A 19,970-nucleotide genomic window follows, 5' to 3' on the forward strand; every position below is an offset into this window, starting at 1 on the left:
TTGCGTTTGAATTCTCCAAACCCTTCTCTTTACATTCTTGCAAGTTGCATGCTTTACATTCCGCTGCTCATATACTCTTTGCATGCTTGCTTGATATGTATTGTGTGTGTTGAAATTGTGCCTAAACTCCACTTAAACCGAAAAAGCTTAAAAATTGCAACTTTAGCACTAAGTGTCTAATCACCCCCCTCTAGACACATCTACTTCTAGATCCTACAAGTGGTATCAGAGCATTGGTCTCCATTGCCTTGGTTTAATCACCATTGGAGGAAGATGGATGTGTCTACATTAGGGAGTCTTAGACATAGAATGCCTATTCTTGAGGGAGAGTATTTTCATGAGTGGAAAAATGAGATGCTTGTAATCTTCAATCAATATCATTTGAACAAGTATATTGCTAGCCCTTCTTCACCCCATATTGATCCCTTGCACACTACCCTAGATGAAGATATTGACATGATTCGCAATCTTAGAACTATTGAGCTCATCATTAGAGGATTGCCCAAAAATTTGATTGCTAATCTGCCTACTCACAATTGTGCCTATACCATATGGAAATTTCTTGAGGAACGATTTCCCAATTATTCCTTGAAAACTTTGGATGAAATTCTCCATAAATCTATTGCCTTGAGTAAGATGAACTCTAGTGATCCTAGTTTTGGTAAATGTCTTTTTGAACTTGCCAATCTTAAGCATGCTAAAGGAGATGTTGGAATCATTAATGATATCATACTCAAAGCTATAAGAATTCATAAAAGTAACCACTTTGATCATTTATCTAATGAATTACCCTCTCTAGGAAATGATGAGTCACAAGATCATGATGAACATGAATATTATGATGATGATGATGATGATGATGATGATGATAGTGACTTCGATCTTGATGATGCAATGAGACATTTTGGTCTTATGGCAAATCTTCGGGGATATGAATCAGGAGGAAAGGAATGGGTTTTTAATAGTGGATGTACTGATCACATGACCGGAGATGAAGAGATGTTTCGTGAGCTCGCTGGAAACAACGGCCCTCGAAAATATGTCACCTTTGGTGATAATTCAAAGGGTAAAGTGGTTGGCCTTGGTAAGGTGGCCATCTCACATGATAGTTCCATTCAAAATGTCATGCTCGTTGAATCTCTTGGCTACAACTTACTTTCAGTATCTAGACTTGCTGATTTCGGTTTGAATGTCCTATTTACCGAGGTAGATTGCCAAGTATTTCGTCGAGACAATCATAAAATGGTCTTTACGGGTATGCGTAGAGGAGATCTTTACATTGTCGATTTCTCCAAAAAGGCACAACCTAAAACTTGCTTTGTTGCTAAATCCTCAAAAGGTTGGTTGTGGCATAGACGACTAGGTCACGTTGGCATGAGAAACCTTGACAAGCTTATTAAAGGAAATCATATCCTTGGAGTTAATGATGTCATATTTGATAAGGATAGACTTTGCAGTGCTTGTCAAGCAGGTAAACAGGTTGGAGGAAGACATCCCGTGAAGAACATCATGACCACGAGGAGGCCACTAGAGCTACTTCACATGGATCTTTTTGGTCCCAACGCCTACAAGAGTCTCGGTGGAAATTCTTTTGGTCTAGTTATAGTTGATGATTTTTCAAGATTTACGTGGGTGTTCTTTCTTAATGACAAATCGCAGGTCCAGAAGATCTTCAGAAACTTCACTAGGAAGGCCCAAAATTAGTTTGATGTGAAGATCAAGAAGGTTCGGAGTGACAACGGAACGGAGTTCAAGAACACAAATGTGGACACCTTTCTTGACGAAGAAGGGATTTCACACGAGTTCTCGGCTACGTACACACCTCAACAAAATGGAGTTGTTGAGAGGAAGAACCGGACGCTCATCGAAATGGAAAGAACGATGCTTGATGAATACAAGACGCCAAAGCACTTTTGGACAGAAGCGGTTGAGACAGCTTGTCACGCAACAAATCGCTTATATCTTCACAAGCTACTCGGAAAGACGGCATACGAGCTCCTCACCGGTAACAAGCCTCAAGTTGGATACTTTCGAGTATTCGGCTCAAAGTGCTACATTCTTGATAAGCATCGTCGTTCAAAGTTTGCTCCTAAATCTCATGAAGGTTTTCTACTTGGTTATGGATCAAACTCTCACACTTACCGTGTCTACAACAATTTCACCCGAAAGGTTGAAGAGACGGTAGATGTGAAGTTTGATGAATCTAATGGCTCGCAAGTAGAGCAATTGCCAATTGATGTAGGAGATAAAGACCCTTCAGAAGCAATTCAAGACTTGTCCATTGGAAAAATTCGTCCAACGGAGGTGAAGGAGAGTACTACATCCGTCCAAGTGGAAGCTTCTACTTCACGACAAGGTGAACCAAGAATCGACATGGAAGCATCCACAAGTGGGACACACCAAGATGAAGAAAACGAGGAAGTACGTCAAGATGAACATCAACAACCTCCTTCTCCACCACGACAAGAGAACGACGACGTCAGCAATGAAGAAGGCCAAGAAGAAGAACAAGATGAAGAAGATGCTCAACGAAGACCCAAGCAAAAGCTCTCACGAGTTCGAGCAAGAATTGCCAAAGATCATCCCGTCGAGCAAATCCTCAATGATATACAAACCGGGAGAATCACTCGCTCAAAAACTCGTTTAGCTAACTTTTGTGAAAACTATTCATTTATCTCTAGCATTGAACCTATGAAGGTTGAAGAAGCATTGGAAGATCCGGATTAGATAAACGCTATGCATGAAGAGCTACATAATTTTGAGAGAAACCAAGTTTGGACATTGGTCGAGAAGCCCGACAACAACCACAACATCATTGGTACCAAATGGGTGTTTCGCAACAAGCAAGATGAAGATGGACAAGTGGTTCGCAACAAAGCACGTCTCGTCGCCCAAGGGTACACACAAGTCGAAGGTATGGACTATGGTGAGACATATGCTCCCGTTGCTAGACTTGAGTCCATTTGCATCTTACTTTCCTATCCTAATCACCATAATATCACCTTGTACCAAATGGACATTAAAAGTGCTTTTCTAAATGGTGAAATAGAGGAGGAAGTTTATGTCAAACAACCTCCCGGCTTTATCAATCCCAAGAAACCAAATCATGTTTACAAACTTCACAAAGCTCTTTATGGTCTCAAACAAGCTCCTAGAGCATGGTATAAATGCTTGACCAAGTTCCTTATTACAAGTGGTTTTGGAATTGGTAAAATTGATTCTACTCTTTTTACTAAAAGGGTTAATGGAGAACTATTTGTATGCCAAATTTATGTTGATGATATCATATTTGGTTCAACTAACCCTCTCTTTAGTGAAAAGTTTGGAAAGTTAATGTCAGAGAAGTTTGAGATGTCTATGATGAGTGAACTCAAATTCTTTCTCGGGTTGCAAATCAAGCAAACTAAGGAAGGTACAATTGTCTCTCAAACAAAGTACACCAAGGACTTATTCAAGAAGTTCAATATGCAAGAATGCAAAGGTATGTCTACACCCATGCCTACTAGTGGACATAATGATTTGACCAAAGATGGTGAACCGGTTGATCAAAAGGTTTATCGCTCTATGATTGGTTCATTGTTATACCTATGTGCTTCACGTCCCGATATTATGTTAAGTGTGTGCATGTGTGCACGATATCAAGCTGCTCCTAAAGATTGTCATCTTAAGGCTGTGAAAAGGATAGTGAGATATTTAATCCATACACCAAACTTTGGCATTTGGTATCCTAAGAGGTCTTCTTTTGATCTTGTTGGCTATTCTGACTCGGATTATGCCGGAGACAAGGTTGATAGAAAGTCCACTTCAGGTACTTGTCAATTTCTTGGCAGATCTCTTGTGTCTTGGTCTTCCAAGAAACAAAACTCAGTATCCTTATCCACCGCCGAAGCGGAATACATTGCCGCTGGTTCATGTTGTGCTCAATTACTTTGGATGACCCAAACTCTTAAAGATTACGGGATTTATGTGAAACATGTTCCACTGCTTTGTGACAATGAAAGTGCTATCAAAATTGGTCATAATCCTGTACAACACTCTCGAACTAAGCATATTGAAGTTCGTCATCATTTCATTCGAGATCATGTTGCTAAGGGTGACATCAATCTTAAGCATGTTCGCACCGACAAGCAATTAGCGGATATATTCACTAAACCACTTGATGAGAAAGTGTTTTGCAGGTTGAGAGGAGAATTGAACATCATTGATGCTTCGAACTTGGAGTAGAAACTCCATTGGATACATGCAAGACATGAGCTTATGACTAATCCATGATATATCTCTTATGATAACTATCTTATGTCCTGGATATATTTGCACCTTGCATGTTGTCTAACCCATGTAGGTGCTTGGTTGAGTCTAATTCCATGAGATTGCGACTCACTCATATCTTGAGCAATATCTACAAGACCAAGACTCTACACAATAGTGGTTGAAGACAAGGAAGCACAAAACCATTCAAACATATCCTTTGACAAATTCTATGTTAAGCTTCATGATTGTCATTTTTGGATACACAAGTGCTCTTCCTTGCAAGAACTAACCCATGTAGGTAGATGAACTCAAACTCCAAGTGGTGCTCCCAACTCTTGATGAGCTACATCAACCTTGAGCACCCACACAAGTTCAACTACATGAGCAAGAACCACATCACCACCCAAGGTATGTCATTCCATCTTAGAGAAGCTTTACTCCAAGACATGAGTTAAAGCAACTCAACAAGATGTGAATACATCAAGATGCTTAAACGAAAAATGGTAACCCCATTTTGAGCTTAAACGAAGAGTATGACCTATGATCAAGTGTCCTCACTTGACTCCTAAGTCAATATACTCTAACATAGGTGACTATGTCACCGCCCAATTCTAGATGAAGTTCTCTTGTGTTCTTTTCTGCGTTATTGCACTTGTCCCTTGCATATTTGTTTCTTTCTTTTTCAATCAAAAAAAAAACTTCATCTAGAACCTTTCACTCTTTTCTCTTTGATTTTTGTTCTGCATATTTCTGCATCAGATTCCTTGCAAATCTTTCAGCTAATTCATTGCAAATCTTTGTGAGATCTTACTTGACTAGTGAGCTGAGGTGAAAAGTGTTTTTTCTCTGTAAACTCGGTTTCATCGACTTGCAATTTTCGGTCCAACCGAATCTTTTCGGTACCACCGAAATATGCCACTCGGTGCCACCGACTTTGCAATCAGAAAAACAGTTTGCCACTTGTTCTACATTTCTTCTGATCCAGCTCCACTCAATGAATCTTGTCCTCCACAAGCATCACAATTTTATCCTCTGCTCTGTACTAAATCTCAAGGACCAAACCTATTCGACGGATTCCAGGAGAAACCTTCTTGGAAATTGATGTCAAAGGGGGAGAGAGAGATCACATCAAAGCTTGTAGGAGAGAGAGATCACATCAAGGGAGAGAAACAGTCTCAAGGACCAAACCTACAAGAGAGAAAATATTAAGGGGGAGAGAGAGACATCAAGGGGGGAGAGAAAATACTCAAGGATCCCAGATGCTTGATGTTCAAGAGGAGAGATGCCACATGTCTTTTTGGGGGAAAGACATGTTCATATGAACTCATTTGAATTAAGTTCTATTCATATCTTTCAGCTCTGATTTTCTGTTTCCTATCTTCTCCCAATATCCCATGTAAGATTTAGGGGGAGCAAGACACGTAAGGGAAAGAAATCAGTCAAATTCATTGCATATCTTTATTCTTGGGGACATGTTGAATCCAATGTGGTACCTAGTACTCACTCTCTACATGTCATCCCAGTCTTGGTATTCTTGTGGTTTCTTTTGTTTGCTCTGGCTAGTGGACGTACCTGTGTTATCTAACCTTGTTTGTGCAGGTTCATTCCATCCTAAGCCAACTCAAGACCACAAGGTAAGTATATGCATCAAAATCATGAGTATGAGGAGTTCTTGCTTATGTACATACTGTTTGCAAGAAGGACTCATGAGCATGAAGGTATTTTCCTTGATAATCTTTTGCTCTAATGCATATGGCCAAGATACATGTAACACATTGCCTACTCTGTCATGGTTATGCTCTCACATGCCTCTATATTTCATATTTACATGAGTGCATACATGTAGGGGGAGCCTATGCTTGTTACATGTTCTTCCAAAGCTTTACATGTTGTTCTTTATATCTTTATCTAAAGCTTTGATGTATGTTTCCATCAATTACCAAAAAGGGGGAGATTGAAAGCACAAGTGCTCCCTAGGTGGTTTTGATAATTGATGACAACATATCTCTTGTTGGACTAACACTTCTATCTAGCATGTTTCAGATAAGTTCAACAATGGAGTGGCATGGACTAAAGGTTGTGGGAACTCCTTCAAGATGCTAAGGTCAAGGGATTGGCTAAAGCTTCAAGCTCAAGACTCTTCATTTTATATTTTAGTGATCCAAGATCACATTGAGTCTTTAGGAAAAGCCAATACTATCAAGGAGGGATGAGGTGTTGCTTAATGAGCCTCTTGCTTCATGTGCTTAATGATATGCTCCAACATCCTCAACTACTTTCCCATATCCACATATGACCTAAACCCTAAGCCAAACTTGGTCCTACCGATTCTTCCTACCCGGCGCCACCGAGTTTCACTTGTCATAAGCCACTGCCAAACCCTAATCAGTTCGGTCTCACCGATGGGATCTCGGTCTCACCGAGATGGGCTTGCAAACTCTCTGTTACCCATTGCAATATTCTCGGTCCCACCGAGATATGCAATCGGTCCCACCGAGTTTGCTTGACCAAATCTCAGTTTCACTTATTACCCAAATCGGTCCCACCGAGTTTGAGTAATCGGTCAAACCGAGTTTTGGATTTACCCTAACCCTAGCACATCGGTCCCACCGAGTTGATCCAGTCGGTCCCACCGAAATCACTAACGGTCACTAGGTTTTCATTTTCGGTCCGACCGAGTTTATTGATTCGGTCCCACTAAGATTGGAAAACTATGTAACGGTTGGATTTTGTGTGGAGGCTATATATACCCCTCCACCTCCTTCTCATTCAGAGAGAGAGCCATCAGAACACACACATCATTCCAACTCATATGTTCTGAGAAAGAACCACCTACTCATGTGTTGAGACCAAGACATTCCATTCCTACCATATGAATCTTGATCTCTAGCCTTCCCAAGTTTCTTTCCACTCAAATCTTCTTTCAATCAAATCCAAATCCTATGAGAGAGAGTTGAGTGTTGGGGAGACTATCATTTGAAGCACAAGAGCAAGGAGTTCATTACCTACACACCATTTGTTACTTCTTGGAGAGTGGTGTCTCCTAGATTGGCTAGGTGTCACTTGGGAGCCTCCGACAAGATTGTGGAGTTGAACCAAGGAGTTTGTAAGGGCAAGGAGATCGCCTACTTCGTGAAGATCTACCGCTAGTGAGGCAAGTCTTGTGTGGGTGTTGGCCATGGTGGGATAGACAAGGTTGCTTCTTCGTGGACCCTTTGTGGGTGGTTGCTTCTTCATGGACCCTTCGTGGGTGGAGCCCTGTGTGGACTCGCGCAACCGTTGCCCTTGGGTGGAGCCCTGTGTGGACTCGCGCAACCGTTACCCTTCGTGGGTTGAAGTCTCCATCAACGTGGATGTAGGATAGCACCACCTATCCGAACCATGGGAAAAACATCCGTGTCTCCAATTGCGTTTGAATTCTCCAAACCCTTCTCTTTACATTCTTGCAAGTTGCATGCTTTACATTCCGCTGCTCATATACTCTTTGCATGCTTGCTTGATATGTATTGTGTGTGTTGAAATTGTGCCTAAACTCCACTTAAACCGAAAAAGCTTAAAAATTGCAACTTTAGCACTAAGTGTCTAATCACCCCCCCCTCTAGACACATCTACTTCTAGATCCTACAACCTTGGTTGGGGGGGATGGTCATGCATTCATAGCTTAGGATTCTCTTCATGTCGACACGAGGGGGTGGGGCAAGCAATACCGTGCTCTTTGCGATATAGGTGCCATATTGAAGTTGCATTTGGTATCTGAAAATCAAACCACCCTTTTAATACATAAAATTTGGTCCACATGCAAGTGTGTTCGTGTTTTGACCCTCTCCCGCGTCATTTTTTCCAAATTTATGAACATTAGACAAGTCGGATGATGCAATAGACACGGTTCACTCAAACTAACCGTGTGCATTAGGCTTCACGAGGCTTCCCCTCTCAAAAATATCTACCTGCTTGCAGCTTTTTTCTATTTGACAACACACGGTTATTGTGTTTCAACCGTGTGTGATGTTTCTTGTTCCCAATCCCGCCTGCATCCTTCGAGAATATCTTCCAGCCTCGAGGGTTTTTCTATTTCATAACACATGGTTGTTATCTCTGGGCCGTGTGCGATGCACCATCATCAAAATTTTCAATGGCCCCAGCATTTCACTCCCGCGTTTGACTCCCACGTAGTAAAATTTTCAGTACCTGCGTCATTTCCTCAAACACACCCCCGCCCCCTCCACACACACACACACACCAAAACCTCCTCGGGCGTGCACACACACACCCTCCCTCACTTGAAACCCTAGCAAGGTCCTCGTCGTCGCCGCTGCAAGGCCTCCATTGTCAACATCTGCCGGTTTGCCAGTGCAGCTTACCCACCAATCTCCATACCCAGGCCGCCCTGAGTTTCTTAGATGACGTCTGCCAAACGCCCCATTTCCCACAGATCCCCATCCCCATCCCCATCCCCCACTCCAGAGCGTCGCGGCCTAAGCCTGGCTACGCTTCCCGTGCAGCTCGAGGACCGACTAGCCCAAAAGAGGTGTATCGCGGTCTCTTCGCCCGACGTCACCGAGGAAGCTGACGACCATTACTGGTGGCAGACACTCAAGTAGCGGGCTAGAGTATGCGGGTATGTCTCGGCCGCCGGCTGCGACATCGAGGTCATTGACAGCGAGAACCTGAGGCGTGCTATGTCACAGGTTAAGTGGCTCACCCCAACCCCTCGGGTTCAACCGCCGTCGATCTCATCCATGGCCCTACCGCTGATCTCCTCTGGGTTGCTGTCAACAATTTGCCATCCTACATCGCCATCGAGCCCCTTTTGTCATTTTTGAAGGACACATTTTGGACATTGGCTTGGGATCCACTACATCCAAATTAGACCTCATCGACGGTGACCACGAGGAGGGCACCCTCTTAGGCTCTTCCAAGGGGAAAGAGCCCATCTGCTCTTCCAAGGGGAAAGTGCCCGTCTGCGACATCAGGGAGGGAACCCTATAGCCATGCTCTTCCAAGGGGAAGGAGCCCATCTGTGACAACATGGAGCGCATCCAGGGTACATGCTCTTCCCATGGGAACGAGCCCATCTATGACTAATGAGGAAACCATTGATTTGTTTTGCTGTGCCACTTCACAAGGGGAAACCCATGATTTGTTTTGTCGAGTCCCTTTTGTAGTGTAGTGAGAATATGTCCAGTTTTAATTGCTATATATGGTTGTTTGCAGTATGCCTTGTTTATTTCAGTTGTTCACAATGTGATGCTCTATATGTGCAATTATTTACTGTGAAGTACATTTCATCAATCCAGTTTTAAACATACCGATAGGAATGCATATATTTGCTTGGTGTTAAGCCTGTTATAGCTACCATATGCCTCTTTTAAAGTTTTTTGATTGTTTGGTTGTTTGTAGTTAACATATGTCCAGTTTCAAATGCTATCTTTGGTTGTTCGTAGTATGCCTTGATTATTCCAGTTATTCTCAACGTGATGTTCTATATGTGCAAGTATGAACTGTGCAGTTCAATTTCCTCAGTACCGGTTTCAACAATACCACTATGAATGACTACATTTGGTTGCTGCATTTTGTAGTTAACACGCCTTTCCATTTTTATTTAAGAAAAACTAGTGTACTTAGACCAGCACAATACCAGTTTGAATGACTATATTTGCTTGTTGTTAAATGTTAGGCCTGTTGTAGTTAACAAACCTTTCCACTTGTTTTGCTTTACTAGCATGATTAAACCTGCACACTCAAGCTATCTTTTGGAGATTATTTTGTTTGCCATGGATAATTTTGGTTGATGTTTATCCTGTTGTGCTTAACATGCCTCTCGATGTTTGGGAACGAATGTTGTTTTCCATCAAGGTTAGTTTCATCCCATGGCTTATATATGCTCACTGTTCAGGATATCGATAGCTGCAGGTACCATATAGGCCGGGGGCTGATAAGGGACTAATCAGTGAATCCAAAATTTAACTGAATATATCTGCAACCCATTTACCATTAGGTTAACTAGGGCCATATGTAATATATCTTAGGCTACATAGCAACATGCACTATACTTAATGTCTAAATATGCAATCCTAGGCTACATAGCAACAAGGAAGAGTGTTACATTAATGTTCTCACATTGTCTAGATATAGGTAGAAGAGCAGCAGCAACATCAACAACAACCCAGTCCTGTTTGGATACTCAAATTAGCTAGAGGTTAGAGTTAGTTTCTAGCTCATGACTAACCCTGAACTAACTCCATCCATAGAGTCATTTGGATGGTAGGGTTAGATTGCCAATAAATGCACTAGGAGAACTAGCTCCAATTAGTACCTCTTGGGTTGGATAGTTTTTTTGGGTGGGTTATAGGTGCAGCTAGCTCAAACTAGCCCTCATGTTTAGATATACTTTAGGGCTATTTGAGCCCGAACTAGCTCAAACCAACTATAATCCATGGATACAACAACACTTAATTAGCCGATAATTTGTAAGAATGCAATAAACTCCTTCCGGCCCATAATATAATATGCTAATTCATCTAATATGTGAGTATATTGGATGTTATAAGATATTATAAAAGAGTATTGTAGTACATCATTGTGCAATTGTTGTTTAGCTTCTAATATTAACTTGGTGCTTTTAGGTACATATGTCATTGGTAAACATCCGCGCTTTGACCCTTCCTGCGTATGGGGCAATGAGATATCGATGAACCAGCATCAAGTGAGAAAGCTGATAGAAATTGTTAGTAAAATGGGTCCGAAGATGGCAACTAAACTATTTGTTTATACTTTATCCAAGACAACAACGAACTTCAGGATGCTAACTAAGAACTCTGCAGCCTTCTTTTTACTGCCCATAATGAGTTGTGTTAGATGACAATGTCTGAATCTTTTTCCTTTGCAGTGGTTGCTAAAGCAGTTTACTCAAGATTACCTCTCAAACTACATGATTGGTTCGCATGCAAAGGTTAAAGTATTTCTAGCAGAACACGATGATTATCTAGATGTTTTCATGAAGATCGTGAAGGATGGGCGGTCGACCATCACAAGGGGTTGGACTAGAGTCATGCGTGCCTTCTACATGGACGAGGGCACAATATGGGCATTGATACGTCTCCGTCGTATCTACTTTTCCAAACACTTACCCTTGTTTTGGACTCTAACTTGCATGATTTGAATGGAACTAACCCGGACTCATGCTGTTTTCAGCAGAATTGCCATGGTGTTATTTTTGTGCAGAAATAAAAGTTCTCGAAATGACCTGAAAATCAACGGAGAATTATTTTGGAATATATGAAAAATACTAGAAGAAAGATCCACGTCAGGGGGCCCACACCCTGTCCATGAGGGTGGGGGCCCGCCCTATCCCCCTGGGCGCGCCCCTGCCTCGTGGGCCCCCTGACGCTCCACCGACCTCAACCTTGACTCCATATATTCACTTTCAGGCAGAAAAAAACCAGGGAGAAGGATTCATCGTGTTTTATGATACGGAGCCGCCGCCAAGCCCTAAACTCTGTCGGGAGGGCTGATCTGGAGTCTGTTTGGGGCTCCCGAGAGGGGAATCCATCGCCATCGTCATCATCAACCTTCCTCCATCACCAATTTCATGATGCTCATCGCCGTGCGTGAGTAATTCCATTGTAGGCTTGCTGGACGGTGATGGGTTGGATGAGATTTATCATGTACTCGAGTTAGTTTTGTTAGGGTTTGATCCCTAGTATCCACTATGTTCTGAGATTGATGTTGCTATGACTTTGCTATGCTTAATGCTTGTCACTAGGGCCTGAGTGCCATGATTTCAGATCTGAACCTATTATGTTTTCATCAATATATGAGAGTTCTTGATCCTATCTTGCAAGTCTATAGTCACCTATTATGTGTTATGATCCGTTAACCCCGAAGTGACAATAATCAGGATACTTACCGGTGATGACCGTAGTTTGAGATGTTCATGTATTCACTATGTGTTAATGCTTTCGTCTGGTACTCTATTAAAAGGAGGCCTTAATATCCCTTAGTTTCCAATAGGACCCCGCTGCCATGGGAGGGTAGGACAAAAGATGTCATGCAAGTTCTTTTCCATAAGCACATATGACTATATTCGGAATACATGCCTTCATTACATTGATGAACTGGAGCTAGTTCTGTGTCACCCTAGGTTATGACTGTTACATGATTGATCGCATCCTAATTCTCCATCACCGATCCAACGCCTACGAGCTTTTCCTATATTGTTCTTCACTTATTTACTTTTCCATTGCTACTGTTACAATCACTACAAAACCCAAAAATATTACTTTTGCTACCGTTACCTTTTGCCACCGTTACCACTACTATCATATTACTTTGCTACTAGATACCTTGCTGCAGATATTAAGTTTCCAGGTGTGGTTGAATTGACAACTCAACTGCTAATACTTGAGAATATTCTTTGGCTCCCCTTGTGTCGAATCAATAAATTTGGGTTGAATACTCTACCCTCAAAAACTGTTGCGATCCCCTATACTTGTGGGTTACCAAGAACATTTTCTGGCGCCGTTGCCGGGGAGCATAGCTCTATTCTTTGAGTCACTTGGGATTTATATCTTCTTATCGTTATAAAGAACTTGAAAGATCAAAGAACAAAGATTTTCCCCTCAACTATGAGGGGAGGTAAGGAACTGCCATCTAGCTCTGCACTTGATTCACCTTCTATTTTGAGTAAGCTTGCGACACCTAAACCTGCTTTTGCTATTAGTTCTGATATGTCACATGTTATTTATGATGCCACTTCTGCTATGCATGATACTTATGATGAAACTACTTCTATGCTTGATACTACTGTGCCACTAGGTGAATTTCTTGATGAACAACTTGCTAGGGCTAGAGAGAATGAGATTATTGAAATTGATAATATTGATGAAAGTGATGATGAAGATTCTCCCCTAGATATGAATTGCACGTTGTCCCTGAGGGTTATGTTATGGATGAAGAAACTGCTAGAGACTTTCTTGCCTACAATGATAGAAGTGATCTTAAGAAATTATTAGCTAAGCTGAAAGAAAAATCTCTGAATGCTAGAATGAAATATGATCCTGCTTATGCTACTTCACCTATCTTTATTACTGATAAGGATTATAATTTCTCAGTTGATCCTGAGTTAATTACTTTGGTTGAATCCGATCCTTTCTATGGCTGTGAATCTGAAACTGTTGTGGAACATCTTACTAAATTAAATGATATAGCTACCTTGTCCACAAATGATGAGAAAACTCGCTACTATTATATCCTTAAATTATTTCCGTTCTCATTAAAGGGTGATGCTAAGATATGGTTTAATTCTCTTGATCCTGGTTGTGTGCGTTGTGCCCAGGATATGATTTAATACTTCTCTGCTAAATATTTCCCCGCTTATAAGAAACAAGCTACTTTAAGCGAAATATATATTTTTGTGCAAATTGAAGAATAGAGTCTCCCACAAGCTTGGGGGAGGCTTCTCCAATTACTTAATGCTTTGCCTGATCATCCTCTCAAGAAAAATGAAATACTTGATATCTTTTATAATGGACTAACCGATTCTTCCAGAGATTACCTGGAAGCTGTGCTGGTTGTGTTTTCAGGGAAAGAACAGTTGATCAAGCTGAAATTCTATTGAATAATATGTTGACCAATGAAAATAATTGGACATTTCCTGAACCAACTCCTAAGCCAACTCAGAAGAAAAGGGGTATTCTATTTCTCAGTCCTGAAGATACGCAAGAGGCAAAGAAATCTATGAAATAAAAAGGTATAAAAGCTGAAGATGTTAAGAATTTACCTCCCGTTGAAGAAATACATGGTCTTAATTCATCACCTATTGAAGAATCACATGGTCTCGATAACCCGACACAGGTAGTAAAGGTAAATTCTCTCTATAGATATGATAAAGCTGAAATCCCTCCTGCTAAGTTTGCTAGCCAATGTTTGGATGAATTTGATAACTTTATGGTTAAGCAAGAAGATTTTAATGCTTATGTTGGTAGACAATTGAAACATAATGCTTATATGATTGAACACTTGAGTGATTATATGGCTAGTGTTAAGGGTGAACTTAAACTTATTAGTAAACATGCTTCTATGGTTACCACTCAAGTAGAACAAGTACTTAAAGCTCAGAATGATTTGCTCAATGAATTGAATAGTAAGAATAATGACTTTGCTGTTAGAGTTGCAACTACAGGAGGTAAAGTGACTCAGGAACCTTTGTATCTTGAGGGCCATCCTAAGAGAATTGAGCAGGATTCTCAGAGAAATAACATTGATGCACCTAGTCCTTCTAAAAGGAAGAGAAAGAAAAATGATAGGACTTTGCATGCTTCTAGTGAACCTGTTGTTGACACACCTGAGAATCCCAGTGATATTTCTATTTATGATGCTGAAACACAATCTGGTAATGAACATGAACCTAGTGATAATGTTAATGATGATTGTCATGTTGATGCTCAACCCAGCAATAATAATGATGTAGAAATTAAACCTGCTGTTGATCTTGATAACCCACAATCAAAGAATCGATGTTATGATAAGAGACTTTGTTGCTAGGAAGCACGGTAAAGAAAGAGAATCATGGTTTCAGAAACCCATGCCTTTTCCTCCTAAACCATCCAAGAAAAAGGATGATGAGGATTTTGAGCACTTTGCTGAAATGATTAGACCTATCTTTTTGCGTATGCGTTTGACTGATATGCTTAAAATGAATCCTTATGCTAAGTATATGAAGGATATTGTTACAAATAAGAGAAAGATATCGGAAGCTGAAATTTCCACCATGCTTGCTAATTATACTTTTAAGGGTGGAATACCAAAGAAACTTGGAGATCCAGGAGTACCAACTATACCATGCTCGATTAAAAGAAACTATGTTGATCTAGCAGCTTATTTGCTGCAAGGAAAAGCTTTGGGCAACTTTTCTTTAGGGAGGTCGTTTATCTAGCAGCTTGGAATATTTGGCTCCTCAGAAATGGCAGAATTTTTCAGACATGAAAGGCCAAGTTTTGCTGCTTGGAAGAGAAACTTCATTCATGATGTTACTCTACACTCTCACAGATTCAAGCCTAGTCTAAAGCCATTGCTGTTAGCTTGGGTTAATTCTTTGCCCTAGTTTCTTGTATGTATCCATGTATATATTTCTGTACTTGTGTAAATAGCTCAATAGGTAAGTAGGCCTGTACCTCTATAGTTTGCTATTCTTTTCAAAACCTCTTTGTTTGTTTGGTGGTTGAGTTTTAATAAATTGTTGTGGGGCTATTGCCTCACAGTTTCCAGTCAAAAAAAGAAACTATGTTAAAACTGCTTTATGTGATCTTGGAGCCGGTGTTAGTGTTATGCCTCTCTCTTTATATCGTAGACTTGATTTGAATAAGTTGACACCTACTAAAATATCTTTGAAAATGGCTGATAAATCAACTGCTATACCTGTCGGTATTTGTGAGGATGTGCCTGTTGTGGTTGCAAACATTACTATTTTAACGGACTTTGTTATTCTTGATATTCCCGAGGACGATAGTATGTCTATTATTCTTGGAAAACCCTTTTTAAATACTGCAAGGGCTATTATTGATTGCACCAAAGGCAATGTCACTTTTCATGTTAATGGTAATGAGCATACGGTACACTTTCCGAGGAAACAACCTTAAGTTCACAGTATCAATTCTATTGGGAAAATTTCAACAATTACTATTGGAGGTCTTGAATTTCCTCTTCCTACTGTCAAGAAGAGATATGATATTCTTATTGTTGGGGACATGCATGTCCCCGTTGAGGTAACCTAGTGTTATTCAAAAATTCTCCGGTTTCATGTTATTCGAAATGAGTTTGTTAACAATACCTGATCAACCTTGTTAGTGGATTCCTTTTGATGAGCATGAGATGGATGAATTTAGAAAACACAACTCTCTGTACCCTCTTTTTACTTTCTGTTATTTATATTAAATAAATCAAATATAGTATTTTTCTATCCCAAAAATAAAAGTTCTCCAAATGCCCTGAAATTTAAATATGATTTTTTTATAGAATATTTGAGAATATCTGGCACTGAGAACACAACAGGGGGAGCAAGCACCTGGCCACGAGGGTCCAGGGCGCACCCACCCCCTGGGCGCCCCCTGCCTTGTGGGCCCATGGTGGCGCCCCTCCACTTATCCCAGCCACCACACACTCCTTCTTCCTCCCAAAAAAATCACTAGCCAGCTCAAACCCGAGTCCAAGCTCATCTTGCTGCCATTTTCGATCTGCTAGCTCAAAGCACCACTCACAAAACTGCTTTGGGGGATTGTTCTTTGGTATGGAGTCCTCCAATGGTCCAATTAATTTTTGTTCTAGTGCTTTATTCATTGCAATTTTTTGCTGCTTAGGTGATCATGTTCTTGAGCTTGCATGTCAAATTTATATGGTCAAAAGTAGTTTTAATGCATGATATTGCCTCTAGGAACTTGTAGGAGTAGTTGCTATCAATATTGTTGAGTTTGGTTCACTTTTATTTTGAAGTTACTAAGAAATTTCAGAAATTTTCAGAAAAAGATGAAGAGATTTTTGAGGGGCTCATCGAGCCGAAGCTCGACGGATAAACAAAGTGAAGAGAACAAGAAGCCCAAGTATAATCTCCCTCGCACCGCGGAGGTTCGGCCGTGTGAATGCCCTTGTGATGATTTCTTGAGAGCAACCGGGATTTATGATGATTTCTATGAATTGCCTGAGAATGCAGGCCTCACCGCCTTCCTCCACGACCAACGCGAACAGTACCTCTTACTCACCAATATCTTTGTGCAAAACTTTCATTTCCATGCTAGGAGCTCACCACCCATGGTGGAATTTTATTTATATGATGAGCATAAGGAGATGTCACTTCGTGATTTCTGTCGGGTTTGTTTGATCCCTTTTGAGGGCAGCGTAGAGGAACCACATCGTGATGATGTGGAGGGATTTATTGATACAATTGTTGTAGGGGAAACGAGGAAGGTTTCCGATGCAAGAATTACTAGCATACATTTTCCTGTTTTACGTTACTTTGCTATATTTGCTAGTAGATTCTTAATTGGTTGCGGAAACTGTGGCAAACTTAGTGCCCCTGATATTTTTATTTTGTGCCATGCCTTGTTCCGTGATGACATATTTAGTATGGGCGCTATTGTTGCAAAGTGGTTAAATCTTAACCATACTAAGGGCCCCATCTTGGGAGGTATCTTTGCCTCGCGCCTTGCGCACACTTTAACATACCTATTAGGCATTATGAGAAGGAAGAGAAGTTGTTGCCTCCTGTTTTTCTAGACTATACGAGTATGGTAGCACATGATTTTATTGTTAAGAATAAGGAAAAGATGCTTAAGTACAAGCTGATATTTGATAAAAATCACCCTGAGACTATTACTTTGCCTGCTCCTTCCTTGTTTGACTTATCTGCAGGCAAGTACCTTGTTCCGCTGGAGGCCATTCACGCCTACCGAAACCCCACACCAGCTACAGAGCCAGATCCGGAACCACAATTTGATCCTCACCGGCAGCCTGTTTATCAGTGGAATCCGGAGGAGATTGCCAACCAATGGCACCAGGGCGATCCTTCTCAGTACGACCCCAACTATTACTTTGGATATCTGCCAGGCCAGCCGTGGCCATAGACCAACTTAGGCCAAAAGCCTAAGCTTGGGGGAGTACGTATTTCTCACCGACATTACATTCATGCTCACACACTCATGCTAGTTGTTGGTGCTCATACTTTTTCATTGTAATATCCATGCTAGTTTATTTCCCTTTTTTATGCTTTCTTCTTGTGTGTTTGATAAACTTTAGAAAAAACAAAAAAAATTAGTTGTAGCTTTTAGTTAGTTTACTTTTCATGCTGTAGTAGTAGTAATTAAAAAGAAAACCCAAAAAGATTTCCCGTTCTTCTTTTGCTTGTTGGGAGCTTTCCCGTGTAAATAGTTTTATTTATTTTGTTGTTCTTTGGGGGTCGAGAGGACAAGACCATAATGAAAATGTTGAATGGCTCTCATATGCATTATTGTTGATCTAACAAAGAGCCCATATTACCTTGTCTTCTCTCTTGAATTGAATGCTTGCAGATTCTAGCTTAGTCCAATGCACGTGCACTATTATTATTATCCACACTATTCGGTCGTGCAAGTGAAAGGCAATAATGATGATTATATGATGAACTTATTGAGATGAGAAAAGCTGGTATGAACTTGACCTCTCTTGTTTTTGTAAATATGATTAGTGCATCGTTCTCGATTCAGCCTATTATGAAAGAAACATGTTTGCAATGACAATTAGAGATTGTAGTTGCTTATGCCATGCTTAATTAGCTAGGAGCTTATAATGGTTTACCTTGCGTGCCAACATGCTATTAAAATGGTTGTCATGTGGTATGATAGGGTGGTATCCTCTTTTGAATGATTCGAGTGGCTTGACTTGGCACATGTTCACGCATGTAGTTGAAACAAAATCAACATAGCCTCTACGATATATATGTTCATGGTACACTATATCCTACTCATGCTCGCATTCGGTGTTGATTAATTTTAATGCATGTTCATGACTGTTGTCGCTCTCTAGCTGGCCGCTTCCTAGACTTTTTCTAGCCTTCACTTGTACTAAGCGGGAATACTGCTTGTGCATCCAATTCCATAAACCACAAAGTTGTTCCATATGAGTCCACCGTACCTACCTATATACGGTATCTACATGCCGTTCTAAGTAAATTTGTATGTGCCCAACTCTAAACCTTCAAATAAACATTCTGTTTTGTATGCTTGAATAGCTCATGTATCAACTAGGGTTGTCTGTATCTTCCATGCTAGGCGGGTTATTCTCAAGAGGAGTGGAGTCCGCTCCTCACTCACGAGAAAATGGCTGGTCACTGGGATGCATAATCCCATGCTTTATGCAAATCAAATCAAACTAACTGCAAACAGAACTCCCCGGGGACTCTTGTTAGTTGGAGGCACTCGTTGCTTCGAGCAAGCCATGGATTGATGCTTGTTGGTGGAGGGGGAGTATAAACTTTACCATTCTGTTTGGGAACCGCCTATAATGTGTGTAGAATGGAAGATATCAAGATCTCTCGGTTGTTATGTTGACAATGAAAGTATACCGCTCAAAATATTATTCATATCTATTTCAAAACCGAGCTCTAGCACCTCTACAAATCCCTGCTTCCCTCTCCTAAGGGCCTATCTATTTACTTTTATGTTGAGTCATCATCCTCTTATTAAAAAGCACCAGTTGGAGAGAACCGCTGTCATTTGCATCCATTATTGTTAGTTTACATTGAGTATGACTTGACTGGATCTCTTTTACCATGAATTACAAAGTCTAGTCATCCTTGATCTTTAAAGGTGCTCTACGTTTATGTTTTGCGGTCTCAGAAAGGGCTAGCGAGATACCATCTTGTCATATCATATCATGATTATTTTGAGAAAGTGTTGTCATCCGAGATTTATTATTATTGCTCGCTAGTTGATTATGTCATTGATATGAGTAAACATGAGACCTAAGTGTTATTGTGAATATGGTTAGCTCATAATCTTTGCTGAAAACTTGAATGCTGCCTTTACATATTTATAACAACAAGAGCAAACAGAGTTTGTAAAAGTTTTTCTTTATCACTTTCAGTTTATCAACTGAATTGCTTGAGGACAAGCAAAGGTTTAAGCTTGGGGGAGTTGATACGTCTCCGTCGTATCTACTTTTCCAAATACTTTTTCCCTTGTTTTGGACTC

The sequence above is a fragment of the Triticum urartu genome, chromosome 1A, assembly GCF_056163025.1.
Source record: "Triticum urartu cultivar PI428250 chromosome 1A, HENAU_Tu73, whole genome shotgun sequence".
Taxonomy (NCBI): domain Eukaryota; kingdom Viridiplantae; phylum Streptophyta; class Magnoliopsida; order Poales; family Poaceae; genus Triticum; species Triticum urartu.